This window comes from Carassius gibelio, chromosome B3 (genome assembly GCF_023724105.1).
Source record: "Carassius gibelio isolate Cgi1373 ecotype wild population from Czech Republic chromosome B3, carGib1.2-hapl.c, whole genome shotgun sequence".
Lineage (NCBI taxonomy): Eukaryota > Metazoa > Chordata > Actinopteri > Cypriniformes > Cyprinidae > Carassius > Carassius gibelio.
Genome location: NC_068398.1, coordinates 39668725 through 39687792, shown reverse-complemented (window position 1 = coordinate 39687792; position 19068 = coordinate 39668725). Strand labels below are relative to the sequence as shown.

Here is a 19068-nt window from a genome sequence, read left to right as displayed (position 1 = left end):
CACAAGAAAACGTGAGCACATTACTCCAATTCTTTTCTCTCTTAGTTGGCTGCCGGTACACTTCCAAATTGAGTACAAAATTTTAGTGATGGTTTTTAAATCTCTAAATGGGTTGGCACCCACTTACCTCAGAGACCTTTTAAAGTTTCATACTTCTACGAGATCCCTTAGGTCCTCAAACCAGCTGCTCCTCCTTGTACCTAGGTCCCGATTAAAGCTTAGAGGGGACCGGGCTTTTTCGGTTATTGGTCCCAAACTTTGGAATGCATTACCTCAAAAGATTAGGGCGGTAAATTCTTTGTCCGTTTTTAAAAAGGAGTCAAAATCTTATCTGTTGTCAAAAGCTTTTTCTACTACTTGATGACTGTATAGTCTTGTAACTTTTTACATCTTTAATCATATATCTAAATTTTCAATTTTTTAAATTGTATTTGATTTATTTTGGAATTGTTTTGTACAGCACCTTGGGCAGCATTGTTGCTGTAATTTGTGTGCTTTATAAATAAATAAAGAAGAAGAAGAAGAAGAAGAAGGAGGCATCAAGGGCTATTTGACCAAGAAGGAGAGTGATTGGGTACAGCGCCAGACGACCTGGCCTCCACAGTCACCGGACCTGAACCCAATCGAGATAGTGGTGAGCTGGACCAGGACAGAAGGCAAAAGGGCCAACAAGTGCTAAGCATCTCTCGGGGGAACTCCTTCAAGACTGTTGGAAGACCATTTCAGGTGACTACCTCTTGAAGCTCATCAAAATGCCAAGAGTGTGCAAAGCAGTAATCAAAGCAAAAGGTGGCTACTTTGAAGAACCTAGAATATGACATATTTTCAGTTGTTTCACACTTTCTTGATATGTATATAATTTCATATATAATTCCACATGTGTTAATTCATAGTTTTGATGCCTTCAGTGTGAATCTACAATTTTCATAGTCATGCCGATAACGGCCCACAACTAATAAACACACACACACACACACATATATATATATATATATATATATATATATATATATATATATATATATATATATATATATATATATATATATATATATATATATATATATATATATATACATATACATATATACACACAGTACAGTACAGATAATATATATATATATATATATATATACACACAGTACAGTACAGACCAAAAGTTTGGACACACCTTCTCATTCAAAGAGTTTTCTTTATTTTCATGACTATGAAATTTGTAGATTCACTGTCTTTGGTACTTTTAATTGTGATGATTTTGGCTCACATTGAACAAAAACCCACCAATTCAACATTCATTCATAAACAAATTTGAATACTTCATAAAAAACATTGTTAGTGACTTGTTTGCCTTCTGGAAAGTACGTTCATTTATGTACATGTACTCAATACTTGGTAGGGGCTCCTTTTGCTTTAATTACTGGCTTAATTCGGCATGGCATGAAAGTGATCAGTTTGTGGCACTGCTGAGGTGGTATGGAAGTCCAGGTTTCTTTGACAGTGGCCTTCAGCTCGTCTGCTTTATTTGTTCTCGTTTCTTATTTTCCTCGAGTATACCTCACAGATTCTCTCTGGGGTTCAGTTCTGGTGAGTTTGCTAGCCAGTCAAGCTCACCAAAACCATGGTCATTTAACCAACTTTTGGTGCTTTTGGCAGTGTGGGCAGGTGCCAATCCTGCTGGAAAATGAAATCAGCATCTTCAAAAAGTTGGTCAGCAGAAGGAAGCATGAAGTGCTCCACAATTTATTTGGTAAACGGGTGCAGTGACTTTGGTTTTCAAAAAAACATAAAGGACCAACACCAGCAGATGACATTGCACCCCAAATCATCACAGACTGTGGAAACTTAACACTGGACTTCAAGCAACTTGGGCTATGAGCTTCACCCTTCCTCCAGACTCTAGGACCTTGGTTTCCAAATTAAATACAAAACTTGCTATTATCTGAAAAGTGGACTTTGGACCACTGGGCAACAGTCCAGTTCTTCTTCATCTCAGCCCAGGTAAGACACCTCTGATGTTTTCTGTGTTTCAGGAGTGGCTTAACAAGAGGAATATGACAACTGTAGCCAAATTCCTTGACAAATCAGTTGTGTGGTGGCTCTTGATGCCTTGATGGGGTTTGCACATCCAGAAAAAACTTTAGTTCTATATTAACATTAATATATAAAACATTTATTTTCTCTCTCTCTCTCTCTATATATATATATATATATATATATATATATATATATATATATATATATAAAATACTTTTATGGTGTAGCAGAAATGAGTCAAATCAGACAAATCAAAGAGTCTATCAGAGCTGTGTGCATTGAAACATGAGCTGAATTCCTCAGGAAGTCATAAATCAGTTCTAGTGCCACAGGAACCAAGCAAGATAACCAACCAACCAACTTGTTCACACAACAGCTTTCAACATTAACACCAATAGAACAATTATTGACAATTTTAATTCGAAGAAGAGATTGTCAAATTTATTGTTCGTGATTGGAATGCAACGCTGGACATCACATGTAAACCCAGGAGATCAAGTTAAATACTTGCATTGACTTCCCCCCCCAGCCAGTGAAACCAGACTGAAATTCCTAAGGGGGAAGGGCTTTAAACCTTTGTCTTCACAGAAAAGTCCCTTTGCCAGAGAATGGCAAAGAAACTGCATTTTATACATTATATATTGACCAGAATGAACTCAAAAAAGACTTATGAATGAATCATTCTATTGCTTAACTCCATATTCATTTACGTGTAACCCACACATTTGACTATCATGTATAATCACTTATTGTGTATGTCTTTTGATAACTATAGGATACCTAGTCATGTCTAGTATTCAAATAATCGCATTTTCTTGCTTGATATTGTCCTGACAATCATTTATTTGTAAAATATATCATAATCATGTTATAGGAATCATGTCCAAAATTAGACCCTGTGAGGCAAGAACCACATGCTTGGTAAGATAAACAAATGATTTATGATACCCACCCCAAGAACATATCTGATTGGTCAAGGCAACATTTGAGGGGTGGCCAACAAGGAAGTTTTAAATACTTTGGACCCCATGAAATTTTGCTTTTAGTTCTAGTCTGCCTGCTGCTATTAGCCATGTCGGCTTTTAGTTCCAGCATTGCTCGTGCTATCAGTCATGCCTGCTCTTAGCTTTTAGCTTGTAGCTTTGCTACCTAGCTTTAGCTTGTAGCATCTAGCCATGCGGTAGTCATCATTGTTCTTTGAGCGCGGTTCCAGCGTGCCTGCCTGCTGCTACTATGAGAAGGAACACAACCTAGTCTCGTCAAACTTTATTTCTTTTCTTTTCCGTTTGAGAGTTTCGTGTTCTGAGTTAAGTTTTGTAACGTCCATTCAACTTCAACCAGCGAACACGACTCTGCACTTTCAGCCAACGCCCAACAACCACGGGCTTCCCAAGACGTCACTTCAGAGACTGAACTTCCAGCCAATCAACGACCTCGGGATAGCCCTTTCACCGAGGCTCCTTCTTCACAGGAGATGCAAGTAACTTTACCTCCAGACTGTGACCTTTACTGGTGTATCTAATATAATTTTAACCTCATTGAGGAACTCAATGCGAGCGCTAATTTAAGTGATTGATGGTTGTTCATGTTTATGCAATTTAACGTATTGCTGTTAACTTGGGATTCCATATTTCCATTCTCTTAAACTCTTCTTTCCCTAACTTTCGACCTTCCTGCAACTTGTGTGAATGTGTGTGTGCGTGCGTTTATGTGTTAGATTAGTTTATATGTCTTAGATTTATCTAATAAAGCCTTATTCATATTGAAAAGAGAAGTATCTTGTGTTTTGTGCTTACAAGTTAATGTCTTAAACTGCCGATCTTGTTACTGTGCTAATTGATAGTGTTTTCACTATAGTTTGGATATTAGTATCCAGCGCAGATTTGATGTTAAACGGCTCGTTCACTGAACCGCAGGCGCGTCTCCGTGAACAGCCGTGAAACAGTGATTCTGTTCAAATTCCCTTTAAAATCTTAAATGATTCCCTTTGAGCTAAATTGACCTGTTTCCCTTACAATGGTGAACGCAGATTGCAGTAAGCACAACTTGACACGCCATTCCCGCATCTGCGCACACACCCACTCTCGCTCTCACCTCCAGTTTGCGGCTGAATACAAATTGTCAACATAATATACAACTAGGCTATATCTGGCTAAATACATCAGCGCAGTATGTAAAAATAAAAAAGCCCATGAAGCAGCACGTGCATCACTTTCAGGTAGCTACGTTCAAAATCCTGTGAAAATAATTTGATTGTTGATGATATTAAATGTGTTTTAACTTGGTATGGGCCAAGGAATCGGAGGAAAAAAGAATTTCTGTTTTCTGGTTTACGGTTCAAAATTTGTTAGCATAAACATTAATGCAACTTTGGACAAGTGGTGGCGCTAGTGAGTTAGAGACTTCAAATTAGCTATGGTTAATGTTGAAAGTGTCCTCCATCAGTGTGGCAAGTTTTATAAGTTTTATAACCCCCATAGACTTGCGGCAGAAGAAGAAGAATAACGCCAACGATTACAATAGGTGCCTATGCACCTTCGGTGCTTGGCCCTAATAATAAGAACAGGAATGAAAACAATAGGTGTCTCGTACCTTCGGTGCTTGGCCCTAATAATAGTAATAAGAAGAAGAATGGGAACGAAAATAAATAGGTGCCTCGCACCTTCGGTGCTTGGCCCTAATCATTATAAGAAGAACGGGAACGAAGACAATAGGTGCCTTGTACCTTCGGTGCTTGGCACCTAATTAAGCAAGGATTTGATCGTCTTGTAAGTGTAACAACAGCAATTACCATTTTAAGTCCTGAAAACTAGAATATTCATTCAAATGTGTTGTCGGTGGTGTTGAAATTATTACCAACATTAAATGATATAATGGCAAGGTTTAATTTTTTACTATTTTCAATTGTAGAAAAAACATACTTTTTCAAACACGTCCTAGACGGTAAGCTGATTTTCACGAAAATTGTATCAGATCATCTTCAGACCATTCTGGCAAAAAGATATGGAATTCAAGTTGGTTCGTCCAACCTTTCTCAAATGACACTTGAACAAATTTGATGAAAAGCAAACAAAAATGCATGTGAGGCTATATTTCGACAACGGTTTGGCGTATTGAGAACAAACTTGATGTGTGTTAGAACAATCTGAGACTACCTTTAGTGTTTCGACGCAGCGCCACCTAGTGGTCCGGAAATATTAAAAATGCATATCTTTGAATTTAATTCTGAATGGTTTGGCCAATAATCACAAAACTGGTCTCTTTAGATTTAGTGCGTCATGTCGAGTCGAACGATATCCAATTTCCCCATGTCAACCATTTTAGCCATCAGCCATTTTAAATTATGTTTTAAAGTGCTGTATTTTTTTTTCTCTTTTTTTTTTACGCATTATCGTATTGTTACGAACATAATTACAAAAATATTTGGCTCCATGCCCTGATATAGTACTTAAAAAGTTTGGTGGCCGTGCCACCTTGTTGTCAAAAGTTATAATGAAATATCTAAAAAATGCTAATAATTTTTGGATAATTTAGATTATTTAAATAAAAGTAGTACTCATTGGGTCATGTCGAGAGCATCGATACCAATAATGCCAAAATTGGCCATACTTCCTGTCCTCTATAATAGTGTCAATATAATAAAGATTTTTTGTTCAGCGCAACCACAAATTTCATGGAAAGATGCTAAAAATGCATCTGAGGCTGTATCTCTGCATCCATTAGAAAATATTTGCCAATATGTGCCATTATCACCTTAATTTGGTAACAGTGCCACCTATTGGTCAAGAGTAATAAACCATTAACCATTAATCATTAACCATTAATAATTACATTTATAAAAATGCTAATAACTTTTTATTGCAAAAGCCTATTACTCCTCATCAACCACTGGTCCGATTTTCACCAAATTTAAATCAGATGATCTTCAGACTGTTCTGACAAAATGTTATGGATTTTGTGTCGATAGACAAAAACTTTTTCGCATACCACAGCGAGGAATTTGAGCCATAATGCCAAAATGACACTTCAGGCTGTATCTCTGCAATGCTGTAGCATATTGACACCAAACTTTGTGTTATTTTCATCTCACACAGAACACACCAAAATGATTTGATTACAGCGCCACCTGTTGGTCAAAAGTGATTTAATCATATTATTAGTGGTTGTATTTATGATTTTTCAATCAGCCATTTCAATTACAATCATCCTAAAATTGCTTTAATTGATCATGTTTGCATTTCGTGTGATGCTTCATGCCATGCTTAATAAAATCATAGCCATAGGTAATTTTCTAGAGCTACAACTGCAATTTATAATTAATGCAATTTAATGACAATTTATTTATTTACATTGTAAAAGTTTCATTTTGAGCCCTTAAAGTAGTTTTTTTTTTTTTGAAGGAGGGGGCACAAGAATACTATTCTGCTAAGGGCACCCATTTGGCCCGTAGCGACCCTGCTATAGATATATTTATCATGTCTGTAAGGCATCTATTAGCTGATTTTCTGTTCTTTTTTTCCTCCTGTTGAAGACGAGCAGAAGAAAGCACATCATGTTTGTTTTCTTTTAGGGCTGACGCGATAACCGCGATATTGTAATACCCGCTATTGACAAGCAAACCGCAGAGGAAAGATAGCAACCGTGGCAACCGCAGTGTTCAGTTTTTATTTTTATTTTTTCTGAGGCTGTGGCCTTCTTGTTTTTTCAATTTGTCACTGTGCATTCAATGTTAAATAAATTAATGATACAATATGGTTACGACTGTAATTTTCTCACGACCCGTTGTAGCTTTACGGTACTTAGTTTGTTGTGAATAAGCCAGCTGAAATGATGGGAGGCGCTCGATCTTATCCCAAAACCTAATGTCACGTCGCCAGTTTGGGAACATTTTGGCTTTCAACCCAATATATAAAGAACTCCCGCACACTATCTTAACTTGCAAAATTAATTTTTAATAGCACAATGTTTCGGTCACATGACATTGATCGGGAGTATACAAATGTTCAAATTCATCTCTTTTATGATAAACACATGACCAATTAACAGAGCTCCATCTGCAAATAATTAAGCTCATTAGGAATACATAATTAGCACCACATCATAAACAGTTACAAATTATTCTAGTTACTACAATCAAGATCCCTCTATAGGTTAACAAAATCATCCAAAAAACACATAATCAACACATCGTCATCAAACAGCATCAAATTGTAATTATAAACAGTTATAACAATCAGTCAGGATCCATAGTCACTCAAACTCATCGTGAATACATAGTAGAAACAACACCTCATTCAAAACAATTGCATGACTATAACATTACATTAAATAATGCTTCATCGTTCATACCCATAGGTGATAAAGTTTGAAAGGTGTAAATCCAAAACAGTTCACATCTCTGTAGAAGTAATTCAATATCTCCACCTCTAGGTGGCAAAGTTACTTTCTCAATCCCACAAAAGCGTTAAGAGGTTACATCGTGATTCAAAGTTCATCTTTTCACATTCATCTTTTAATACTAACAGTCTCACCCGCTGAAAGCTGCTCAGAAAAAGCTAAAATAACCAGCAAAATGTTTCATACTGGCTCTTGGCACAAACAACAGTTTCAGTTCGGTCCCTTTTTTTTTTATTTTTTACATTTACACTTTTTTTTCTGCTGTTCAACAAAAAATGTTTTCGCTATTACTACAAACTAACAAACTACATTGCAGCTTGAGTTTATCAGCTCTATCTTATCATAGACAAGTCAGTAGTTTGCTGTCGTGACTCTCGCCAACAGCACTGAATGCATACTGAAAATGCACACTGGCGTTAGGGGTGTGCGATATAACGATTTTTGATCATGGACGATAAAAATGTCTCCACGATCTGCTTTTGAAGAAATATCGTATGGTGCTACAGCCCACATTTCATCAGCTGCTGTTCTGATGCCTCTGTCATATCCTGTACAACACCACATGCATTCACAGCAGTGTTAACTCAGTGCTAGAGTTACTCTCTCGTTATCTGCGTGTGCTTTTAAATGTTTCATTCGCATGTTGGCCTGACCTGTGCTTTTTCTGAGCATATACACCCAAAGCGTGTGCGCTAAAGCCTGTCAAACAGCGCCTGATTATTGAACCAAGTTATCTTTTGCGCTAATACTGTCAAAACACACAAGGTTTACATGTAGACCCAGTTGGTCATGTCTAAAATGAAAATAAACAGTTTAGAGAAAATACGTGCCTGTATATTAGAAGGTTGCAGGTCTTAAAGGGACAGTAGGCCTATTAAACATGTGACTGTCATTAAAGGGACAGATCACCCCACAATTTCATTTGTCATTATTTACTCACCGTCACATTGTCCCAAACCTGTATTAATTTATTTCTTGGCTGAACACAAAAAAATATATATTTAAAAATGTGGGTGACCAGTCGCTGGTCCAGACTGAATTTGATAGTAGCAAAAAAACTATGGAAGTCATTCTGGACCAGCAACTGTTTGGTTTTCTATGTTCCTCAAAATAGCATTTATGTTCAGAAGAAGAAACTCATTCAGGTTTAAAACCACTTAAGTTTAAAGTTGATAAAATAACAAAATACAAAAGATAAAAATCATTCACTGCTCTTGACTGAAGAAATGTAATAAAGTTGCTTTAGGAATCAGTTCATATAGTGTTTTATTTTTATATTTGTTCATTAAATTTCTTGAATCCTCCTGCTAAATACACCTATTGTACCAGAAAATAAAGCACTGTTTGTATTTGTATATTTAAAAAAAACCTCACTACTCTTTGTATATTATGTGTAGTTGTAATGTGTATCTTTGTCATTCTTTTATCTTTGTTCTTAACAAAAACAAATATTTTATCTTCAATCTATTTGACCTAAATGTTTACAAAAAAATGACTTTTTGAAAACCCTTGAAAGGCTTTGTCTTTTGCTATGGATTTTTTTTGTTTTTGTTAATTTGGCATTGATTGCATTAATCTCATTTAGGTAGTATATATAGTCCATAGGGACACAGAGTTCTTTGTATAACCTGTGCACGTAAATGCTTTAGACTGAAAAACAACTTCTAAAGAGGAACCATGTACCAGGAACAATTAGTTACCCCATACTACCCAATACTAGGGTTGTCACTTTTAGTTCGAAAATTGATTGCACAAAAAAAAGTTTCGAAAAGGAAAATAGGGAATCAATTTTAACCAAATATGTACAGTATTAATTTTAAAATAATTAAACAATTAAAAAATATACATGTAACAAAACTCACAAACAAGCAGAAAAAGAAAATAAATAATTACGCTCAATAAAAAAAAACACACAAGGCCTGTTCTCAAGTTGTTTGAAATGGATTGAATCATTATTTAAAACAATCTTGGAGATTTTTTTAATTGCCTAAATCATAAATGCAGCAGAGTTGATATATTCCCCCTGCATATATATTTTTTCGAGAATGTTGCACTCCTGTTGCTGTTTGTACTTCATGCCAATAAATAAGAAATATTGCTGACTTGTGCATTTCCAGCACTCTCTTTACTTTCGTCCGTTATTTGACGTTAAAAAAGGAAACATCTTTTTTTTTTAGACATGGGAAAATCGTTTTTTTTTCAATCAATTCAATGAACACTTATGTCTTAAAAATCGAAAATGATTTTATCACAAAAGTGACAGCCCTAGTCCATACCAGGGAGAGGTGTATGAGATGTAAATGAATTATGAAGTGATGTGCACTGAGCAACATAATTGGCTCAGAAGTCCTAACCTGTCCTTCAATGTATCTTTTTACATACTATAAAAAGTGGACTGTGAGTCTGTGTGTTATCTCTTGCACCCAGACTCAAGCTGTGTGTAAACCAGATCATTCTCTGCAGAGAATTAAAGCAATACAAAGACAAAAATTGTTACTGAATTAGAATTTCCACTAAAAACTTGGCGATGAGTGACGGGATTCCACAGCTGATCATCCGGGACCTGAGGATGTGAGTTGGCTGATCACCATAAAACCACAAAGGGTTTAGCCCTAAACCCCAAAAATGGTTTAAGGGAAGGGGGGACTGACGTCTGAGGGCTTGTGGACCTTCACTGCTGGTTTCTCAACGGATTAGAAAACGCGTGCTACAAACGGTGAGACTGATTTTGAAATTCCATTCATATTGAAAAAACTACTAAATTGGGTTTCTAATTTGGTAAACTGTGGTTTGATATTCCTAGACCTTATGTTGCAAGTCCAAGCCACCCCACAGGTCACCGGTACGTGAACGTTTTTTTCATGGGTACGTGGAGCTATAGCATGGTTTCACAGATACACATGCAACAAGTTTTCACAGGTACGCATAGGCCTGTAGCAACAGTCGATAAATCAATTAATCATAAGAAAAAAAAAATGAGCTCGATAATTTTTTTGGACGCGATATTTTCTTTTTTCAATTTTTATTTAAAAAAATGTATCATGTCATGATGATGGGTTAGTCTGGAGTGCAGCCTGTGGACAGCCCGCGGTAGAAAACATCTCCGATGGCACAGATGTCCTGGGAATAAAGAGATAACTTCTCGCTAGAGTGACCAGCTTTGGGAAGCTCCTTTCATTTGCTTGTGGATGTTTGCGTCAGAAGAGATATTGCATTGTACTCACACAACTGATTTGTTTTAATACCGCATAGCATACTGCCCTTTCTGTCGAAATATACCTACTTTTCGCTCGCTTCATTTGGCTTGCTCAGCTAAATGTGTCATTTTCTCCTTTCCAAAGTGATAGGTAGATGCGCTACTTAGTCGTCTGTTGTTGCTAATGTACTGGGATGTACTGTTGCGTCTTTAATCAACCTAATGCTTGTGGGTCATCGAGGTTCCAATTAGTAACGGTGTTGGACCGTATAAAAGGGGATTCTAGTCACTGGTTGCGTGTGATCCCCGTTTGTGTGGTGCGTCATTGCCGGGGACCGCCCTTTCTTTCATCTTTTGACGCTTTGAACTTGAAGATAGTTTGCTGCTGTTGACGACTGCTACCTTTCCCTTACATGTCCTTCCCACAGTCTCGTGCTTTGTGACGTGGTGGTATCCTTCTGTGTGTGCGCGATTTGGATGTACGATTGGGTTCCGAGAAGAAGGTACATCAAACTACCGCTATTGTGCAGCGCTTATTTTTTAAGACCATTAGTATATTTGTTTGTTTGTTCGGGTTTTTTTTAGGAAGAATAGATCAGTTTACTGATACTGGGTCTTTTTGATGCTGCTGCTTTGTATATCTGGATTTCTCCTGTGACAAACTTTTCATCAACACGTGTGTTCGCGACTCATGTGTTTTGTGTGAAACCTGCTCTTCAACATTTGTTCCTATGATCGCTGGGTTTTTCTCCACTCAATTTGTTTGATTTGTTTTTGTATATTGGTTATAAATGTTGGTTTGTGTAGTTGTATTTTGTAGTTTTGTTTTGGGTTTGCAGCGTGAGGTGAACATACCCAGCCTTGGTGTCAAATTTTGAACCTCATAAAGTTACTTGTTTGAGACCGTTTTTGTCTTTTCATTATAGGAGCTGAGGCTTCAGGGCAGGCCATTAGGCCTTCACGTGTGGTGGTGGAAGTTTTGTCACAGAGTGCTGTGCATTAATACTTGACCTTATGCATGCGTGTGTTGAGACCTGTGCACAGGGTGGTAAGAGTGGTTTTATAGGAGCCTTGTGTTCCTTAAAATAGTGCCCTGCCATTGGCAAGCCTCGGCCTCCTCTTTGTTTTTTGTTGTGAATGATAACCTGGTCCCAACAGTCTTTTGTTTTTTAAATGTTGTGCTTTTAAGATTGTTGCTCAAATACTGAAATAAAGCTTTTTTGTATCCACGTCTCCAGCTCTCCTTCAAAAACCACGCTCCTGTGTCCTGTGTTGTTAAAAACTTTAGTATTTCCTTGGTTAACAGGGTGGCGTAGTCTTGCATATGTACAGGTAGCTTTCTCCTTTTAGCGTCACCGCTACGCTAAGCATCCATCAGCTGCGATCTCCATTACAACAAGGGAATTTCAGTAATGGATTTCCACCACCGAAAAACACTTGCGGGGCATTCACATATCGCGTCTTTCGTGCTTAAATTGGAAGCGACACGCCCGCAGTGCGACGGGCTCGTTTTTTTTCCTGTCATGGTTGCTTCACAACGGCAGACACCTCAGGTGTGCAAGTGCTCGAAGGCTTTTGGAAAAAATCAGAAAGCGGCGCGCCTAGCGTTTTACATGCGTTTTTAGGTGCGATATGTGAACGGCCCCTCTGCTACAAAATTTATTTACGATGCAAAGTAAAAAACTCTGCAGAGTTTGGGTGCACACCATTTTTCAAAAACAACAGTGAATTTCTGGAATTTCACCCCGAGGGAAGCTGATTGAGTTGTTTCTTGTCACATGACCTGGTGTTCTTAATTCATTCTGAAAAGCTGAGATGTTTTTAACTCGATGCGGTGCGGACACGCCTGGAAAAAATGAGCGCGTCACTTCCATTATGAGCGCGCATACTGCGCGTCAACTTTGAAATATACGAACTTGAGCACCCAAAAAATGCGATACGTGAACGGCCCACTGATCAATAATGTATAGATCAGTGGAACGGCCCCTTCATCGGTCAAAATATTTACTTTCAGTTAACGGTTAAACGGTCAATATGAGCATCCATAACTGGCATATAAACATAATATAACATACAAAATTATTTAATTTTAAGCCACACAAAGTCAACATGTTGTTATTTCTTGCTCCGAATCTGTCATAAAACAAAATAAAAGTTTATTGATCAATGAAAAGGTGTTCTTGAGTTATTATGCCATTATCATTATATTAGTTGAAACTGGTCTTAGAATGACAATATTATCGTGATAAGACATAAGACTTTGTGCAAGTAAGTGCGAAGCCACACGGTGGTGACGACCAAGTGTGAGGTAAAGAGGACGATTGCAATCTCAATCTCAAATCTAAGATCCATCTTGATGATTTGGAGAGTCCAATTTACAATGATATGAAAAAGAAATATGGGAAATAATTATGGAAGTCATTTTGTTTACTGCAGCCGCAGCCATCATTATCAAGCACGAACCGTTGACTCTGACAGTGAATGAGACGAAGCTAACGCACAGGCCATAGTGTGACATCCGTTAACCAATAGTGTAAGCATAGATGAAGTCACAAGGTTTTTTTTAATTAAGGAAGATAGCCTTCGTTTGTATGTAGGCCTAGGAAATTTATATATTCATTGCGAACCCAGTAAGAAACAAGGACCCTCAGGAAGTTCTGGATCTCAGAAGACTGGCAGGCAGCAATGGATCCTGAACCACCTGCAGTTTCTACAGCCTCACACAAAAAGGAATGAGAGCACTTCAAATTTACCTATCAGGGTAAATAACCAAATCTATGTTTTTTTTTTCAGGAAAAAAATAAAACCTTTTGCTTTTTTAAAGTGGCCAATGATTTTTCAGATGGGTCTATTCTTAAGACGTAGGCATCGAGCACATGCCTCTGAGATATGACAGTCTCACAAATATTGTTTACAAGAACAAAGTTTCCTTACTTTAGCAAAGGAAAACCAGTATCTTCTTGGCTTAGATTGAAATCCTCCTAATTAGGCTAATACTTCTAGTTAGTGACCAGCGATTTGTTTTGGTGTCTCTCATCCACGCTTCCATGTTCGTCACTAATCACAAGTGCATGTGCTTTATTTTAGGGATACACCGAATATTTGGCCACCGAAAATTTTCAAATATTGTTCTTGTTCTTAGGCTACTATATATATGTGACATTTTATATATATATATATATATATACACACACTCTCATACATATACATGCATAATATCAGATTGTAGCCATATTTCTGCTAGATTTCTGCTTTAATGTGATAAAAATGTTTATTTATGCCCTGGCCCTATTTAAATACACTCTCTCAAATATTTCTCAAATGTCAGGCAGATGACAAGCTCAACTGCTCAACAGCTAGATGCTTCATTTAAAACCTTTCTGTAGGCCTGTACATTATTATTTAATATTAATATTCACATGAGTGGGATAAATGTTTAGTTTGAATTTTATTTTAATTGTATTTTATACTGTGCATTGTTGCAATGTGCTTAAATATTTGCATAATTTGTAATAATGTATTTTTATGTTTTTTATAATTCATGTAATTGTAATTATCTTTGAAACTTTAATATTAATTAATGCAATTGCAGTGTCTTAATTTTAGTAAAGTTAGTACACAGTCACAGCAATAAATGCAATGGTACTAATAATTGGCATAATTTCTTTCGGTGTTTCGGTTTCGGCCAAGAATTTTCATTTCGGTGCATCCCTACTTTATTTGACTTTTTTTGACTATTGAACAAAAACTACTCCAATTCTAACACTTGGAAGAGCCAGGATAATTATTTATTTAAGTCAGATTGGATCAATCTGAAATAAATCAGTCATATACACCTAAAGAGTTCTTGAGAGTGAGTAAAACATGGCCTAATTTTCATTTTTGGGTGAACTAACCCTTTAATATCTTTCTTGCGGTGAACACAAAAGAAAAAAGATATTTTGAAGAATGTGGGTAACCAAACAGTAGCTGGTGCACATTTGATAGTAGAAAAAATACTGTTCAACTGTCTGGTGATACACATTATTCAAAATAACATTTATCATGACATCAGAATATTAATATTTTTTTGTGAACAAATGTTCTGTATGTGTATCATGGCCTTATTTCAGTGACTTAAAAAAAAATTTCACTAACCATAAATAATCGTTTTTTTTTTTAAATACAAACATTGCGTGTGTTAAATATATATATAAAAAAGTTTTATTAAGTTATTAATATGCTTACACACACACACAGAAATTCTCCAGGGCTCAAAAAAAGAAGCTTTTTTAAGCCTAATGTATAACACAAACAGTCATTAAAGGTGAATGAAGAATAAACACCAACCTCCTTGTTCCTCATGTATTATTTCTGGTTCCTCGTGTTTTATTTCTGTTTCCTCGTGTTTTATTTCTGGTTCCTCTTGTTTTATTGTGCAGGTTTCTGGTTCCTCTTGTTTTATTCTCCAGGTTTCTGGTTCACTCATGTTCTCTTCTCTCTCCTCTTTCACAAACTCCATCTTCATAGCAGCAGATCTCAGTTCAGATGATAAACTCCTCAAGATATTCTTGCTCGCTTCAAAACTCAGTCACGATTGTGAGGATGAGAATATTACAGGTATTTACTGAACTGATTCCAACAGTTTGCATTAAGGCAGCACACCGAAATAACAACAACAGAGAGCGCGGTGAAACTGAACTTCTTCCTCTGAGGTTTAATTGTGTTTGTCAAACAAACGAATGTGTTTAGCGCCTCCCGCTGGACTGGAGCGAAGCGACGAGAGGAAGAAAGACCAGAAAGTTGGCAAGAAGTTTTTTATTTTTATTTTTATTATGCAATAAAAAAAAAAACTACAACAACAAATACAATTACAAAGATAAAGTTAGAACAAAAGACAATGAGGGTTACAAACAATATCCCAAAAGCAAGCTATGTTAGCTTATAAAATTTACACCATGAAAGTCTTACATGCAATAGAATTATTTGAGTTTCTTAAAGAGTTTACATACAGATCAAAATCTTTCCTGAAAATAAAAAAGTAGGGATTTTTCTTTGAAAATTTACACTTATGAATGTAAAATTTAGCAAGATAAAGCAATAAATTAATAATAAATTTACAGTGAGAAGGGTCTAAATTCAAAGAACAACCAAAAAACACAATTTTAGGGGTTAAACAAAAGTTTGAATATAAATATTTTTTAACAAAATTGGAAAAATCAATCCAGAAGACTTTACAGGAAGTACAGTCCCAAAACAAATGGTTGATCATTTCTTCATACTGAAGGCAAAAGGAGCAATTGGGTGAAATACTATTGTTAAATAAGTTTATAATTTATTGGATAACAATTATGGATAATTCTAATAGAGACTTCAACAACTGTATTAGGTAAGAGGAATTTTTGTCGAAGAAGCCAAAAATCCTCCCATTTTATATCACTAAATATATTATACCAAAAACTCACACAAGCAGGTAAAGAAATCTGAGATCTATTAATAATTGAACGAATGTCTTTGTTTGACATGGTATTGAAAAGACTTTGGTCAACAAATAAGTTAGTGTTGTCAAAAAGAGGAGAGTCTAATGAGCCTTTAGGGCCAGATTTTATTAAAGGTATAATACAGTCAGGAATTGCACCAAACACAATGGCATATTCTCTTGGGGGGACTGGAAAAGATCATTCTTGCATAAATGTTCAAAAGTAAACAGAACACTACGATCATCTAAAAGTTGGCTGACTAAAAGTATATTTTTATCAAACCATTTGTGGAAAAAAAGAGATTTATTTTTGTATCTAATATTTGTATTATTCCAAATAAAATAGCTATGTGGAGAAAAAAAATAATTATATATAAGTGACCAACTTATTAAAGCCTGCTTATGAAAACAAGATAAAGATAAAGGTATTTTAGAGATGTCAAAGTTGCAGCGCAATAGAAAATGTAAACCTCCAGCAGAATTAAATATATGATTTGGAATAAAATTCCAACAGGATGTGGGGGTTGTTTAAAAATGTTTTTATCCACTTAAATTTAAATGAATTATTAAGGGTAGAAAAATCCACTAACTCAAACCCCCCAATAGTCCGATCAGCTAACATAACACTTTTTTTAATTAAGTGAGTTTTAAAATTCCAAACAAAGTCGACTATAATTTTGTCCAGCATTCTACAGATTTCCACAGAAACATCCAGTACCATTGCAGGATAGATAACCCGAGATAACCCATCTGCCTTAGAAAGTAACACTTAGAAAGTACCTGTTATTGAAAGATCACGCTGTAACCAAGAATTTAATTTGCAACAGAGAGAATAAGAGGTTCAAAATTAAGCTTTGATCTCTTTTTCTGATCTTTACATATAATTATACCTAGATATTTAACTTCAGATTTGACTGGGATGTCACAAATTTTATCATGAGTGAATTCTTTTATAGATAAATTAATCTAATATTATATTTTAGCAGCTCCCAATTAGAACCAAAATTTTCTTCAGCTTGAGCTTTGTTAAGAAAAAAAGTAATCCTAGATATGACAGACCAACAAATTTCAGCATCTTCTAATAAAGTAGAGTTAAGTTTCCAATATGAATTATACATTCTTGAGTAATTAGAAGGGCTATCGAAAGATATAATGATAGATTTATGGTCAGACAAAGGAGAAGGCAAGATTTCAACTTTATTGACAAAATTGGATAAAGAGTCCGATATTAACCAAAAATCAATTCTAGATTTAAGTGAACCAGAATTGTTAGACCACGTAAACTGTAAAGCATGTGGATGTTTTTCTCTCCAAGTGTCAATTAAGCAAAACTGGGAGATCAAACCATAAAGGCCTGATGAACTATCAGACAGTCTAGGTGGTGATCTATCCAAATTATTATTTATTGTTTGATTAAAGTCTCCACCCAAAAGAATAAACACATTACATGTAGGCATTCTATTGAATTAAATAATATAAGATTTTTTTTTTGTGGAATTTAATCCATAAACGTTACCCAGGACAAAGAAAAGATCAATTAAAGTAACCAATAAAAAAAAAGAAAATGGCCTTCAGGATCAGATATTGTTTCTATTATCTTACCCCTAAACTTGTGCTCCAAAGTTAAAACACCTGCTGAGAAATTTGAACCAAATGAAGAAAATAACTCATCACCCCACTGTGATTTCCAAAACTTAAACTCTATGACTCTTGTATAAATCAAAAATCAGTATTAAGCGATTTCGTATATAAAAAAACAGCTTTACGTTTAACATCATTACGCAACCCTCTTGCGTTAACTGAGCAAATAGAAAAATTTGGAAACATTGAACAATGATACCAGAACTGTATCAAAAAGTGAGTCAGCCCATGAAATCCTACAAAAACACAAAAAACCTCTTGTAAACAAAACAAGATTGGGATCATTCAAAAAAAAGTAAATCTAATTACAAAATATTCATAATAAAATAAATAAGTAAATAAATAAAATAAAATGAAAATGATAATAATAATGAAAAATGTATATATAAAACAACAATAACAAGTAAAAATAAATAATAATTAAAGCTGCAAGCAGCGATGAACGGGCCCTCGCACCCGGGCTCACCCACAGCTAGTGGCTTTAGTAAATACGTGAACAGTGAGAAATATGTGTTTAAACTCATAAATATAAGTAGAATATATCAATGTTTATTCCATATATGTGCCAATATTCCTGTTGCCAGCAGGTGGTGCTATCATTATAATGGAATATTGGCCTTCAGATGTGTTCAGGGCAGGACTCTTATCGAACATGTGAAGTTTGGGGAAGATTGAACATTTTATGCCTGAGTTACAACAACTTCTCTTGCTGTGGCGAGACATCAAACTTTGTCACGGCGCTATGGACACTCCCTTTAACAAAAGAAAAAAAAAATGTAATTTTAAGAAAATTTTAACATTGCACAGGCCTTTAGATTAGACTGACCACAAAAAAATACATGAATTTCAAAAGCTTTCTAGGAGTAGTTTTTTTTGCAGCGTAAAACATGTCACTTCCTGTTGCCAGCAGGCGCCGCTATGACTATTACTGAATATGGGCATGTAGATCTGTTAAGGGCAGAAGTCTTATCTAACATGTGAAGTTTCGGGCATATTGGACATTGTATGTCTGAGTTACAGCAACTTCCTTTTTCATGGCGAAACATCGAAATTTGTCAGACCGCCATGGACACGCCCTTTAGCGAAACCTCAAGTCCTTCGCAATTTAACATTGCAAAGGGCTTTAGATTACACTGACCAAGTTTCGTGTTGATCTGAATAAATCTCTAGGAGGAGTTCGTTAAAATACAACCCCTGAAAATGGCAAAAACAACACCAATTTTGCAGAGAAAATTCAAAATAACTGACTTCCTGTTGGGATACTTTTTTTGTAGGTATTGGTGTGTTACATGTGTGTACCATTTTTTGTGCATGTACGTGAAACATAGCTCGAGGCGCACTC

At 35.8% G+C, this 19068-nt stretch overlaps 1 protein-coding gene and 1 pseudogene across 1 annotated transcript in view; both read right to left on the bottom strand.

Moving 5' to 3' along the window:
• LOC127953445 (uncharacterized) overlaps positions 1-15288 on the bottom strand; it is a 38701-nt gene extending 23413 nt beyond the window's left edge. Inside the window, exon 1 of the mRNA XM_052552695.1 lies at positions 14957-15288. The gene's annotated coding sequence lies outside the window, so the exon portion shown is untranslated. The remainder of the gene's footprint in view (positions 1-14956) is intronic.
• LOC127953367 (zinc finger protein 271-like) overlaps positions 1-19068 on the bottom strand; it is a 187927-nt pseudogene that overhangs the window by 9170 nt on the left and 159689 nt on the right.